The sequence below is a fragment of the Saccoglossus kowalevskii genome, chromosome 13, assembly GCF_978046115.1.
Source record: "Saccoglossus kowalevskii chromosome 13, keSacKowa6.1, whole genome shotgun sequence".
Classification (NCBI taxonomy): domain Eukaryota; kingdom Metazoa; phylum Hemichordata; class Enteropneusta; family Harrimaniidae; genus Saccoglossus; species Saccoglossus kowalevskii.
Window position 1 is genome coordinate 27129083 of NC_140653.1, and position 15282 is coordinate 27144364.

Below are 15282 nucleotides of genomic sequence, written 5' to 3' on the forward strand. Positions count from 1 at the left end.
AGTCGAGTGTCCACTGATTTTCCTCGACTTCGCACGGACGGAAAACGCGTCGTCGATTCTTTCAACTTTTGTATTGGTGCTTGGTGGTGCTTAGCATATAACACGGCATCTCTTTTCCGTTCTTGCCTCCGTTTTTGACCCCGACGATTCTGAAACCACTTCTGAAAAGTGAATAAAATAGATTATTGTATAATGAACAACAAGAAACTGTTCGCTTACATTATAACATACTTTGGTGCATACATAATGCTCTCACTTACCATAATTGACTTTTCCGATAAGTTGGTAATTATGGCGATACGCTTGCGCATGTCGCGATTTAGATACTCCGTAGTAGTTGTAAATATTACTTCTAATAAAACCGACTGTGTCTCGCTGTAGATATAGCGACTTGATTTCCTGCCAACATAACTACCTGTAAAAATAAAAAAAACACATATTTGTGTCTGTAGCAATCGTGATACAACATTACGTGACCTAAACCACTATAATCCATTTTGAAGTTAATTCGGTGAGACATAATTATTTAAAGTAAAGCACATTTACTTACCTTTGCTGTGCGATTTACCATCTACGTAACCGCAGACATTCTTCCAATCAAACCGACCAGCAATATCTAACACCGGTAATATGTTCAACATAACATTGGCTGTAAAATGGGTGTTGTCAATATGTAATGCCATAGTATTCTTTATACGATACGCATGGGACGAGAAAGCGTGTAGCAATGATACACATGTGGTATGTTTTGGTTGATTTATAGTTTCGAATTCCTATACCAATTTTCGCATTTGTAAGGATATTCAAGAAAACTTTGTCAATGGATTGCCGCCCCCTTCTGTAAAATGCCGTCTGTTTACTTGCGCTACAAATGTGTTAACTCGCAGTGTTGTTATGCCAATTAACACTCCATATAACGTGAAAAGACACAGGAACTCGGATGTGTAAAGCTGTTAATGATTGAACTTGCCGGTATTCACCGAGTGATGGCGCTTCGACAAAACAAAAAAAACGTCTACTGGCTGCGGCGATTTTGTTGTGTTTATTAATGAGTATACCATTTCAAAATGTGTATGGAATTATAAATCTCATCCGACGCTCTTCTCTCTTTGGTGTTCTTTAATTATTGACACTTAGGTAAGATACTGCTGTTTTATTCGGACAGACGACTGACGTTAAATTGAACAAAACAAGCCAATAGAGAACTGCTTTTCTTTCAAAAATGCCGGCTTTCTAATATCATGGCAAATGTGTTAACTTTTGGCAAATGTGTTAATAATTGGAATGCTAATTAATAATCCGCAGATCGTGAAAACTCACTAACTCTGTGATTGTTCTGGTTGATTATGTTTCAACTCACCAACATTTACCGAGTGACGGTGCTTCAACAACATGTTAAAGAGCATTCAACGTCATTCCATGTAGACGTTGGGGATAAGCAAGGACATGTATGTTGATGGAATTAGGTAATTATTTTTATATTTCGGTTGATCTTACAAAGGCTCGTGTAGAACACGTATCAAACACCTAGTATCGCTCCAATCAGTTGGCTTTTTATACCATTAGTAGCCATTTTTGTATTTGCGTGTAGAATATTTTAATCTCAGTCGACGGTCTCGGTCTTTCTAATTATTAGCACCGAGGAGAGCTACAACTGTCCAATATGTTAAGACCATTGACGACAATTTGAACAAAACATGTCCATCGTGACTTTAAAGAAGAGCCATCTCCGGTGGGATTCGAACCCACAGCCTCCGAATAACTGTTTCAACTAGAAGTCCGACGCGCTATCCGTTGCGCCACGGAGACACTGCATATCGCCTGCTTCGTATGCAAGGTATTTTTATTTTTTACATCACAACGTTTGACCAGATCACACTGTTCCTTTCCATCTTGACTCATAATTGAATACACGATATGTATTTTTTATTTATATTTTATTATAACGTATTATGTACACGAAATTAAAATGACTAACCACGAATAAATGCTTTTCTCAAACAGAATATGAAGCTTCGCAAATGACTAATGGACACAGAGTACGATCTAAATCAGTAATTCCATTAAATGACAAATCTGATGACACGTCTTTACAAGGTGTACTACATATTTCTATTTCACTTTGATAGACGTCTGTCAGGATACCACTGGAATGTGTACTGCAATTTTGTATCTTCGTATCACTACAATGCCTTGGTGTACTACTGGATTGTGGAACACCAATATATTCACTGAGGGAAGGCGTTGCTGGTAGGACATCAAGTCAAGTGTCCACTGATTTTCCTCGACTTCGCACGGACGGAAAACGCGTCGTCGATTCTTTCAACATTTGTATTGGTGCTTGATGGTGCTTAGCATATAACACGGCATCTCTTTTCCGTTCTTGCCTCCGTTTTTGACCCCGACGATTCTGAAACCACTTCTCAAAAGTGAATAAAATAGATTATTGTATAATGAACAACTAGAAACTGTTCGCTTACATTATTACATACTTTGGTGCATACATAATGCTCTCACTTACCATAATTGACTTTTCCGATAATTTGGTAATTATGGCGATACGCTTGCGCATGTCGCGATTTAGATACTCCGTAGTAGTTGTAAATATTACTTCTAATAAAACCGACTGTGTCTCGCTGTAGATATAGCGACTTGATTTCCTGCCAACATAACTACCTGTACAAATAAAAAAAACACATATTTGTGTCTGTAGCAATCGTGATACAACATTACGTGACCTAAACCACTATAATCCATTTTGAAGTTAATTCGGTGAGACATAATTATTTAAAGTAAAGCACATTTACTTACCTTTGCTGTGCGATTTACCATCTACGTAACCGCAGACATTCTTCCAATCAAACCAACCAGCAATATCTAACACCGGTAATATGTTCAACATAACATTGGCTGTAAAATGGGTGTTGTCAATATGTAATGCCATAGTATTCTTTATACGATACGCATGGGACGAGAAAGCGTGTAGCAATGATACACATGTGGTATGTTTTGGTTGATTTATAGTTTCGAATTCCTATACCAATTTTCGCATTTGTAAGGATATTCAAGAAAACTTTGTCAATGGATTGCCGCCCCCTTCTGTAAAATGCCGCCTGTTTACTTGCGCTATAAATGTGTTAACTCGCAGTGTTGTTATGCCAATTAACACTCCATATAACGTGAAAAGACACAGGAACTCGGATGTGTAAAGCTGTTAATGATTGAACTTGCCGGCATTCACCGAGTGATGGCGCTTCGACAAAACAAAAAAAACGTCTACTGGCTGCGGCGATTTTGTTGTGTTTATTAATGAGTATACCATTTCAAAATATGTATGGAATTATAAATCTCATCCGACGCTCTTCTCTCTTTGGTGTTCTTTAATTATTGACACTTAAGTAAGATACTGCTGTTTAATTCGGACAGAACACTGACGTTAAATTGAACAAGACTCCAATAGAGAACTGCTTTTCTTTCAAAAATGCCGGCTTTCTAATATCATGGCAAATGTGTTAACTTTTGGCAAATGTGTTAACAATTGGAATGCTAATTAATAATCCGCGGATCGTGAAAACTCACTAACTCTGTGATTGTTCTGGTTGATTATGTTTCAACTCACCAACATTTACCGAGTGACGGTGCTTCAACAACATGTTAAAGAGCATTCAACGTCATTCCATGTAGACGTTGGGGATAAGCAAGGACATGTATGTTGATGGAATTAGGTAATTATTTTTATATTTCGGTTGATCTAACAAAGGCTCGTGTAGAACACGTATCAAACACCTAGTATCGCTACAATCAGTTGGCTTTTTATACCATTAGTAGCCATTTTTGTATTTGGTTCATTACATCAAAATCCGTGTAGAATATTTTAATCTCAGTCGACGGTCTCGGTCTTTCTAATTATTAGCACCGAGGAGAGCTACAACTGTCCAATATGTTAAGACCATTGACGACAATTTGAACAAAACATGTCCATCGTGACTTAAAAGAAGAGCCATCTCCGGTGGGATTCGAACCCACAGCCTCCGAATAACTTTTTCAACTAGAAGTCCGACGCGCTATCCGTTGCGCCACGGAGACACAGCATACCGCCTGCTTCATATGCAAGATATTTTTATTTGTTACATCACAACACCAAACACCTTGTATCGCTACAACCAGTTGGCTTTTTATACCATTGGTAGCCATTTTTTATATTGGTTCATTCCATCAAAATGCATGCAGAATATTTTAATCTCAGTCGACGGTCTCGGTCTTTCCTAATTATTAGTACCGAGGAGAGCTACAACTGTCCAATATGTTAAGACTATTGACGACAATTTGAACAAAACATGTCCATCGTGACTTAAAAGAAGAGCCATCTCCGGTGGGATTCGAACCCACAGCCTCCGAATAACTGTTTCAACTAGAAGTCCGACGCGCTATCCGTTGCGCCACGGAGACACTACATATCGCCTGCTTCGTGTGCAAGGTATTTTTATTTTTTACATCACAACGTTTGACCAGATCACACTGCTCCTTTCGATCTTGACTCATAATTGAATACACAATATGTATTTTTTATTTATATTTTATTATAACGTATTATGTACACGAAATTAAAATGACTAACCACGAATAAATGCTTTTCTCAAACAGAATATGAAGCTTCGCAAATGACTAATGGACACAGAGTACGATCTAAATCAGTAATTCCATTAAATGACAAATCTGATGACACGTCTTTACAAGGTGTACTACATATTTCTATTTCACTTTGACAGACGTCTGTCAGGATACCACTGGAATGTGTACTGCAATTTTGTATCTTCGTATCACTACAATGCCTTGGTGTACTACTGGATTGTGGAACACCAATATATTCCCGGAGGGAAGGCGTTGCTGGTAGGACATCAAGTCGAGTGTCCACTGATTTTCCTCGACTTCGCACGGACGGAAAACGCGTCGTCGATTCTTTCAACTTTTGTATTGGTGCTTGATGGTGCTTAGCATATAACACGGCATCTCTTTTCCGTTCTTGCCTCCGTTTTTGACTCCGACGATTCTGAAACCACTTCTGAAAAGTGAATAAAATAGATTATTGTATAATGAACAACAAAAAACTGTTCGCTTACATTATAACATACTTTGGTGCATACATAATGCTCTCACTTACCATAATTGACTTTTCCGATAATTTGGTAATTATGGCGATACGCTTGCGCATGTCGCGATTTAGATACTCCGTAGTAGTTGTAAATATTACTTCTAATAAAACCGACTGTGTTTCGCTGTAGATATAGCGACTTGATTTCCTGCCAACATAACTACCTGTAAAAATAAAAAAAAAAACATATTTGTGTCTGTAGCAATCGTGATACAACATTACGTGACCTAAACCACTATAATCCATTTTGAAGTTAATTCGGTGAGACATAATTATTTAAAGTAGAGCACATTTACTTACCTTTGCTGTGCGATTTACCATCTACGTAACCGCAGACATTCTTCCAATCAAACCGACCAGCAATATCTAACACCCGTAATAAGTTCAACATAACATTGGCTGTAAAATGGGTGTTGTCAATATGTAATGCCATAGTATTCTTTATACGATACGCATGGGACGAGAAAGCGTGTAGCAATGATACACATGTGGTATGTTTTGGTTGATTTATAGTTTCGAATTCCTATACCAATTTTCGCATTTGTAAGGATATTCAAGAAAACTTTGTCAATGGATTGCCGCCCCCTTCTGTAAAATGCCGGCTGTTTACTTGTGCTACAAATGTGTTAACTCGCAGTGTTGTTATGCCAATTAACACTCCATATAACGTGAAAAGACACTGGCACTCGGATGTGTAAAGCTGTTAATGATTGAACTTGCCGGCATTCACCGAGTGATGGCGCTTTGACAAAACAAAAAAACGTATACTGGCTGCGGCGATTTTGTTGTGTTTATTAATGAGTATACCATTTCAAAATGTGTATGGAATTATAAATCTCATCCGACGCTCTTCTCTATTTGGTGTTCTTTAATTATTGACACTTAAGTAAGATACTGCTGTTTAATTCGGACAGAACACTGACGTTAAATTGAACAAGACTCCAATAGAGAACTGCTTTTCTTTCAAAAATGCCGGCTTTCTAATATCATGGCAAATGTGTTAACTTCTGGCAAATGTGTTAACAATTGGAATGCTAATTAATAATCCGCGGATCGTGAAAACTCACTAACTCTGTGATTGTTCCGGTTGATTATGTTTCAACTCACCAACATTTACCGAGTGACGGTGCTTCAACAACATGTTAAAGAGCATTCAACGTCATTCCATGTAGACGTTGGGGATAAGCAAGGACATGTATGTTGATGGAATTAGGTAATAATTTTTATATTTCGGTTGATCTTACAAAGGCTCGTGTAGAACACATATCAAACACCTAGTATCGCTACAATCAGTTGGCTTTTTATACCATTAGTAGCCATTTTTGTATTTGGTTCCTTACATCAAAATCCGTGTAGAATATTTTAATCTCAGTCGACGGTCTCGGTCTTTCTAATTATTAGCACCGAGGAGAGCTATAACTGTCCAATATGTTAAGACCATTGACGACGATTTTAACAAAACAAATCCATCGTGACTTAAAATCAGAACCATCTCCGGTGGGATTCGAACCCACAGCCTCCGAATAACTTTTTCAACTAAAAGTCCGACGAGCTATCCGTTGCGCCATGGAGACACAGCATACCGCCTGCTTCATATGCAAGATATTTTTATTTGTTACATCACATCACCAAACACCTTGTATAGCTACAACCAGTTGGCTTTTTATACCATTGGTAGCCATTTTTTTTATATTGGTTCATTCCATCAAAATGCGTGCAGAATATTTTAATCTCAGTCGACGGTCTCGGTCTTTCCTAATTATTAGTACCGAGGAGAGCTACAACTGTCCAATATGTTAAGACTATTGACGACAATTTGAACAAAACATGTCCATCGTGACTTAAAAGAAGAGCCATCTCCGGTGGGATTCGAACCCACAGCCTCCGAATAACTTTTTCAACTAGAAGTCCGACGCGCTATTCGTTGCGCCACGGAGACACTGCATATCGCCTGCTTCGTATGCAAGGTATTTTTATTTTTTACATCACAACGTTTGACCAGATCACACTGTTCCTTTCGATCTTGACTCATAATTGAATACACAATATGTATTTTTTATTTATATTTTATTATAACGTATTATGTACACGAAATTAAAATGACTAACCACGAATAAATGCTTTTCTCAAACAGAATATGAAGCTTCGCAAATGACTAATGGACACAGAGTACGATCTAAATCAGTAATTCCATTAAATGACAAATCTGATGACACGTCTTTACAAGGTGTACTACATATTTCTATTTCACTTTGATAGACGTCTGTCAGGATACCACTGGAATGTGTACTGCAATTTTGTATCTTCGTATCACTACAATGCCTTGGTGTACTACTGGATTGTGGAACACCAATATATTCACTGAGGGAAGGCGTTGCTGGTAGGACATCAAGTCGAGTGTCCACTGATTTTCCTCGACTTCGCACGGACGGAAAACGCGTCGTCGATTCTTTCAACTTTTGTATTGGTGCTTGATGGTGCTTAGCATATAACACGGCATCTCTTTTCCGTTCTTGCCTCCGTTTTTGACCCCGACGATTCTGAAACCACTTCTGAAAAGTGAATAAAATAGATTATTGTATAATGAACAACAAGAAACTGTTCGCTTACATTATAACATACTTTGGTGCATACATAATGCTCTCACTTACCATAATTGACTTTTCCGATAAGTTGGTAATTATGGCGATACGCTTGCGCATGTCGCGATTTAGATACTCCGTAGTAGTTGTAAATATTACTTCTAATAAAACCGACTGTGTCTCGCTGTAGATATAGCGACTTGATTTCCTGCCAACATAACTACCTGTAAAAATAAAAAAACACATATTTGTGTCTGTAGCAATCGTGATACAACATTACGTGACCTAAACCACTATAATCCATTTTGAAGTTAATTCGGTGAGACATAATTATTTAAAGTAGAGCACATTTACTTACCTTTGCTGTGCGATTTACCATCTACGTAACCGCAGACATTCTTCCAATCAAACCGACCAGCAATATCTAACACCGGTAATATGTACAACATAACATTGGCTGTAAAATGGGTGTTGTCAATATGTAATGCCATAGTATTCTTTATACGATACGCATGGGACGAGAAAACGTGTAGCAATGATACACATGTGGTATGTTTTGGTTGCTTTACAGTTTCGAATTCCTATACCAATTTTCGCATTTGTAAGGATATTCAAGAAAACTTTGTCAATGGATTGCCGCCCCCTTCTGTAAAATGCCGGCTGTTTACTTGTGCTACAAATGTGTTAACTCGCAGTATTGTTATGCCAATTAACACTCCATAGAACGTGAAAAGACACTGGCACTCGGATGTGTAAAGCTGTTAATGATTGAACTTGCCGGCATTCACCGAGTGATGGCGCTTCGACAAAACAAAAAAACGTATACTGGCTGCGGCGATTTTGTTGTGTTTATTAATGAGTATACCATTTCAAAATGTGTATGGAATTATAAATCTCATCCGACGCTCTTCTCTATTTGGTGTTCTTTAATTATTGACACTTAAGTAAGATACTGCTGTTTAATTCGGACAGAACACTGACGTTAAATTGAACAAGACTCCAATAGAGAACTGCTTTTCTTTCAAAAATGCCGGCTTTCTAATATCATGGCAAATGTGTTAACTTTTGGCAAATGTGTTAACAATTGGAATGCTAATTAATAATCCGCGGATCGTGAAAACTCACTAACTCTGTGATTGTTCCGGTTGATTATGTTTCAACTCACCAACATTTACCGAGTGACGGTGCTTCAACAACATGTTAAAGAGCATTCAACGTCATTCCATGTAGACGTTGGGGATAAGCAAGGACATGTATGTTGATGGAATTAGGTAATATTTTTTTATATTTCGGTTGATCTTACAAAGGCTCGTGTAGAACACATATCAAACACCTAGTATCGCTACAATCAGTTGGCTTTTTATACCATTAGTAGCCATTTTTGTATTTGGTTCATTACATCAAAATCCGTGTAGAATATTTTAATCTCAGTCGACGGTCTCGGTCTTTCTAATTATTAGCACCGAGGAGAGCTATAACTGTCCAATATGTTAAGACCATTGACGACGATTTTAACAAAACAAATCCATCGTGACTTAAAATCAGAACCATCTCCGGTGGGATTCGAACCCACAGCCTACGAATAACTTTTTCAACTAGAAGTCTGACGAGCTATCCGTTGCGCCATGGAGACACAGCATACCGCCTGCTTCATACGCAAGATATTTTTATTTGTTACATCACATCACCAAACACCTTGTATCGCTACAACCAGTTGCCTTTTTATACCATTGGTAGCCATTTTTTTATATTGGTTCATTCCATCAAAATGCGTGCAGAATATTTTAATCTCAGTCGACGGTCTCGGTCTTCCCTAATTATTAGTACCGAGGAGAGCTACAACTGTCCAATATGTTAAGACTATTGACGACAATTTGAACAAAACATGTCCATCGTGACTTAAACGAAGAGCCATCTCCGGTGGGATTCGAACCCACAGCCTCCGAATAACTGTTTCAACTAGAAGTCCGACGCGCTATCCGTTGCGCCACGGAGACACTGCATATCGCCTGCTTCGTATGCAAGGTATTTTTATTTTTTACATCACAACGTTTGACCAGATCACACTGCTCCTTTCGATCTTGACTCATAATTGAATACACAATATGTATTTTTTATTTATATTTCATTATAACGTATTATGTACACGAAATTAAAATGACTAACCACGAATAAATGCTTTTCTCAAACAGAATATGAAGCTTCGCAAATGACTAATGGACACAGAGTACGATCTAAATCAGTAATTCCATTAAATGACAAATCTGATGACACGTCTTTACAAGGTGTACTACATATTTCTATTTCACTTTGATAGACGTCTGTCAGGATACCACTGGAATGTGTACTGCAATTTTGTATCTTCGTATCACTACAATGCCTTGGTGTACTACTGGATTGTGGAACACCAATATATTCACTGAGGGAAGGCGTTGCTGGTAGGACATCAAGTCGAGTGTCCACTGATTTTCCTCGACTTCGCACGGACGGAAAACGCGTCGTCGATTCTTTCAACTTTTGTATTGGTGCTTGATGGTGCTTAGCATATAACACGGCATCTCTTTTCCGTTCTTGCCTCCGTTTTTGACCCCGACGATTCTGAAACCACTTCTGAAAAGTGAATAAAATAGATTATTGTATAATGAACAACAAGAAACTGTTCGCTTACATTATAACATACTTTGGTGCATACATAATGCTCTCACTTACCATAATTGACTTTTCCGATAAGTTGGTAATTATGGCGATACGCTTGCGCATGTCGCGATTTAGATACTCCGTAGTAGTTGTAAATATTACTTCTAATAAAACCGACTGTGTCTCGCTGTAGATATTGCGACTTGATTTCCTGCCAACATAACTACCTGTAAAAATAAAAAAACACATATTTGTGTCTGTAGCAATCGTGATACAACATTACGTGACCTAAACCACTATAATCCATTTTGAAGTTAATTCGGTGAGACATAATTATTTAAAGTAGAGCACATTTACTTACCTTTGCTGTGCGATTTACCATCTACGTAACCGCAGACATTCTTCCAATCAAACCGACCAGCAATATCTAACACCGGTAATATGTTCAACATAACATTGGCTGTAAAATGGGTGTTGTCAATATGTAATGCCATAGTATTCTTTATACGATACGCATGGGACGAGAAACGTGTAGCAATGATACACATGTGGTATGTTTTGGTTGCTTTACAGTTTCGAATTCCTATACCAATTTTCGCATTTGTAAGGATATTCAAGAAAACTTTGTCAATGGATTGCCGCCCCCTTCTGTAAAATGCCGGCTGTTTACTTGTGCTACAAATGTGTTAACTCGCAGTGTTGTTATGCCAATTAACACTCCATATAACGTGAAAAGACACTGGCACTCGGATGTGTAAAGCTGTTAATGATTGAACTTGCCGGCATTCACCGAGTGATGGCGCTTCGACAAAACAAAAAAACGTATACTGGCTGCGGCGATTTTGTTGTGTTTATTAATGAGTATACCATTTCAAAATGTGTATGGAATTATAAATCTCATCCGACGCTCTTCTCTATTTGGTGTTCTTTAATTATTGACACTTAAGTAAGATACTGCTGTTTAATTCGGACAGAACACTGACGTTAAATTGAACAAGACTCCAATAGAGAACTGCTTTTCTTTCAAAAATGCCGGCTTTCTAATATCATGGCAAATGTGTTAACTTTTGGCAAATGTGTTAACAATTGGAATGCTAATTAATAATCCGCGGATCGTGAAAACTCACTAACTCTGTGATTGTTCCGGTTGATTATGTTTCAACTCACCAACATTTACCGAGTGACGGTGCTTCAACAACATGTTAAAGAGCATTCAACGTCATTCCATGTAGACGTTGGGGATAAGCAAGGACATGTATGTTGATGGAATTAGGTAATAATTTTTATATTTCGGTTGATCTTACAAAGGCTCGTGTAGAACACATATCAAACACCTAGTATCGCTACAATCAGTTGGCTTTTTATACCATTAGTAGCCATTTTGTATTTGGTTCATTACATCAAAATCCGTGTAGAATATTTTAATCTCAGTCGACGGTCTCGGTCTTTCTAATTATTAGCACCGAGGAGAGCTATAACTGTCCAATATGTTAAGACCATTGACGACGATTTTAACAAAACAAATCCATCGTGACTTAAAATCAGAACCATCTTCGGTGGGATTCGAAACCACAGCCTACGAATAACTTTTTCAACTAGAAGTCTGACGAGCTATCCGTTGCGCCATGGAGACAAAGCATACCGCCTGCTTCATACGCAAGATATTTTTATTTGTTACATCACATCACCAAACACCTTGTATCGCTACAACCAGTAGCCTTTTTATACCTTTGGTAGCCATTTTTTTATATTGGTTCATTCCATCAAAATGCGTGCAGAATATTTTAATCTCAGTCGACGGTCTCGGTCTTCCCTAATTATTAGTACCGAGGAGAGCTACAACTGTCCAATATGTTAAGACTATTGACGACAATTTGAACAAAACATGTCCATCGTGACTTAAACGAAGAGCCATCTCCGGTGGGATTCGAACCCACAGCCTCCGAATAACTGTTTCAACTAGAAGTCCGACGCGCTATCCGTTGCGCCACGGAGACACTGCATATCGCCTGTTTCGTATGCAAGGTATTTTTATTTTTTACATCACAACGTTTGACCAGATCACACTGCTCCTTTCGATCTTGACTCATAATTGAATACACAATATGTACTTTTTATTTATATTTTATTATAACGTATTATGTACACGAAATTAAAATGACTAACCAAGAATAAATGCTTTTCTCAAACAGAATATGAAGCTTCGCAAATGACTAATGGACACAGAGTACGATCTAAATCAGTAATTCCATTAAATGACAAATCTGATGACACGTCTTTACAAGGTGTACTACATATTTCTATTTCACTTTGATAGACGTCTGTCAGGATACCACTGGAATGTGTACTGCAATTTTGTATCTTCGTATCACTACAATGCCTTGGTGTACTACTGGATTGTGGAACACCAATATATTCACTGAGGGAAGGCGTTGCTGGTAGGACATCAAGTCGAGTGTCCACTGATTTTCCTCGACTTCGCACGGACGGAAAACGCGTCGTCGATTCTTTCAACATTTGTATTGGTGCTTGATGGTGCTTAGCATATAACACGGCATCTCTTTTCCGTTCTTGCCTCCGTTTTTGACCCCGACGATTCTGAAACCACTTCTGAAAAGTGAATAAAATAGATTATTGTATAATGAACAACAAGAAACTGTTCCCTTACATTATAACATACTTTGGTGCATACATAATGCTCTCACTTACCATAATTGACTTTTCCGATAATTTGGTAATTATGGCGATACGCTTGCGCATGTCGCGATTTAGATACTCCGTAGTAGTTGTAAATATTACTTCTAATAAAACCGACTGTGTTTCGCTGTAGATATAGCGACTTGATTTCCTGCCAACATAACTACCTGTAAAAATAAAAAAAGACATATTTGTGTCTGTAGCAATCGTGATACAACATTACGTGACCTAAACCACTATAATCCATTTTGAAGTTAATTCGGTGAGACATAATTATTTAAAGTAGAGCACCTTTACTTACCTTTGCTGTGCGATTTACCATCTACGTAACCGCAGACATTCTTCCAATCAAACCGACCAGCAGTATCTAACACCCGTAATAAGTTCAACATAACATTGGCTGTAAAATGGGTGTTGTCAATATGTAATGCCATAGTATTCTTTATACGATACGCATGGGACGAGAAAGCGTGTAGCAATGATACACATGTGGTATGTTTTGGTTGATTTATAGTTTCGAATTCCTATACCAATTTTCGCATTTGTAAGGATATTCAAGAAAACTTTGTCAATGGATTGCCGCCCCCTTCTGTAAAATGCCGGCTGTTTACTTGTGCTACAAATGTGTTAACTCGCAGTGTTGTTATGCCAATTAACACTCCATATAACGTGAAAAGACACTGGCACTCGGATGTGTAAAGCTGTTAATGATTGAACTTGCCGGCATTCACCGAGTGATGGCGCTTCGACAAAACAAAAAAACGTATACTGGCTGCGGCGATTTTGTTGTGTTTATTAATGAGTATACCATTTCAAAATGTGTATGGAATTATAAATCTCATCCGACGCTCTTCTCTATTTGGTGTTCTTTAATTATTGACACTTAAGTAAGATACTGCTGTTTAATTCGGACAGAACACTGACGTTAAATTGAACAAGACTCCAATAGAGAACTGCTTTTCTTTCAAAAATGCCGGCTTTCTAATATCATGGCAAATGTGTTAACTTTTGGCAAATGTGTTAACAATTGGAATGCTAATTAATAATCCGCGGATCGTGAAAACTCACTAACTCTGTGATTGTTCCGGTTGATTATGTTTCAACTCACCAACATTTACCGAGTGACGGTGCTTCAACAACATGTTAAAGAGCATTCAACGTCATTCCATGTAGACGTTGGGGATAAGCAAGGACATGTATGTTGATGGAATTAGGTAATAATTTTTATATTTCGGTTGATCTTACAAAGGCTCGTGTAGAACACATATCAAACACCTAGTATCGCTACAATCAGTTGGCTTTTTATACCATTAGTAGCCATTTTGTATTTGGTTCATTACATCAAAATCCGTGTAGAATATTTTAATCTCAGTCGACGGTCTCGGTCTTTCTAATTATTAGCACCGAGGAGAGCTATAACTGTCCAATATGTTAAGACCATTGACGACGATTTTAACAAAACAAATCCATCGTGACTTAAAATCAGAACCATCTTCGGTGGGATTCGAAACCACAGCCTACGAATAACTTTTTCAACTAGAAGTCTGACGAGCTATCCGTTGCGCCATGGAGACACAGCATACCGCCTGCTTCATACGCAAGATATTTTTATTTGTTACATCACATCACCAAACACCTTGTATCGCTACAACCAGTAGCCTTTTTATACCATTGGTAGCCATTTTTTTATATTGGTTCATTCCATCAAAATGCGTGCAGAATATTTTAATCTCAGTCGACGGTCTCGGTCTTCCCTAATTATTAGTACCGAGGAGAGCTACAACTGTCCAATATGTTAAGACTATTGACGACAATTTGAACAAAAGATGTCCATCGTGACTTAAACGAAGAGCCATCTCCGGTGGGATTCGAACCCACAGCCTCCGAATAACTGTTTCAACTAGAAGTCCGACGCGCTATCCGTTGCGCCACGGAGACACTGCATATCGCCTGCTTCGTATGCAAGGTATTTTTATTTTTTACATCACAACGTTTGACCAGATCACACTGCTCCTTTCGATCTTGACTCATAATTGAATACACAATATGTATTTTTTATTTATATTTTATTATAACGTATTATGTACACGAAATTAAAATGACTAACCAAGAATAAATGCTTTTCTCAAACAGAATATGAAGCTTCGCAAATGACTAATGGACACAGAGTACGATCTAAATCAGTAATTCCATTAAATGACAAATCTGATGACA

General features: G+C 37.9%; 7 non-coding genes across 7 annotated transcripts; all 7 read right to left on the bottom strand.

The window, feature by feature from the left end:
* Positions 1–1724: 1724 nt before the first annotated feature.
* On the bottom strand, positions 1725–1809 carry TRNAR-UCU (transfer RNA arginine (anticodon UCU)). Its single transcript is given in 2 exon segments — positions 1725–1760; positions 1773–1809. It is a non-coding gene; the product is annotated as a tRNA-Arg (tRNA).
* A 2192-nt stretch (positions 1810–4001) lies between these two features.
* Positions 4002–4086, bottom strand: TRNAR-UCU (transfer RNA arginine (anticodon UCU)). Its single transcript is given in 2 exon segments — positions 4002–4037; positions 4050–4086. It is a non-coding gene; the product is annotated as a tRNA-Arg (tRNA).
* A 278-nt stretch (positions 4087–4364) lies between these two features.
* On the bottom strand, positions 4365–4449 carry TRNAR-UCU (transfer RNA arginine (anticodon UCU)). Its single transcript is given in 2 exon segments — positions 4365–4400; positions 4413–4449. It is a non-coding gene; the product is annotated as a tRNA-Arg (tRNA).
* A 2557-nt stretch (positions 4450–7006) lies between these two features.
* Positions 7007–7091, bottom strand: TRNAR-UCU (transfer RNA arginine (anticodon UCU)). Its single transcript is given in 2 exon segments — positions 7007–7042; positions 7055–7091. It is a non-coding gene; the product is annotated as a tRNA-Arg (tRNA).
* A 2555-nt stretch (positions 7092–9646) lies between these two features.
* TRNAR-UCU (transfer RNA arginine (anticodon UCU)) lies at positions 9647–9731 on the bottom strand. Its single transcript is given in 2 exon segments — positions 9647–9682; positions 9695–9731. It is a non-coding gene; the product is annotated as a tRNA-Arg (tRNA).
* Positions 9732–12283: 2552 nt separating this feature from the next.
* TRNAR-UCU (transfer RNA arginine (anticodon UCU)) lies at positions 12284–12368 on the bottom strand. The gene is given in 2 exon segments: positions 12284–12319; positions 12332–12368. It is a non-coding gene; the product is annotated as a tRNA-Arg (tRNA).
* A 2553-nt stretch (positions 12369–14921) lies between these two features.
* TRNAR-UCU (transfer RNA arginine (anticodon UCU)) lies at positions 14922–15006 on the bottom strand. Its single transcript is given in 2 exon segments — positions 14922–14957; positions 14970–15006. It is a non-coding gene; the product is annotated as a tRNA-Arg (tRNA).
* Positions 15007–15282: the final 276 nt, after the last annotated feature.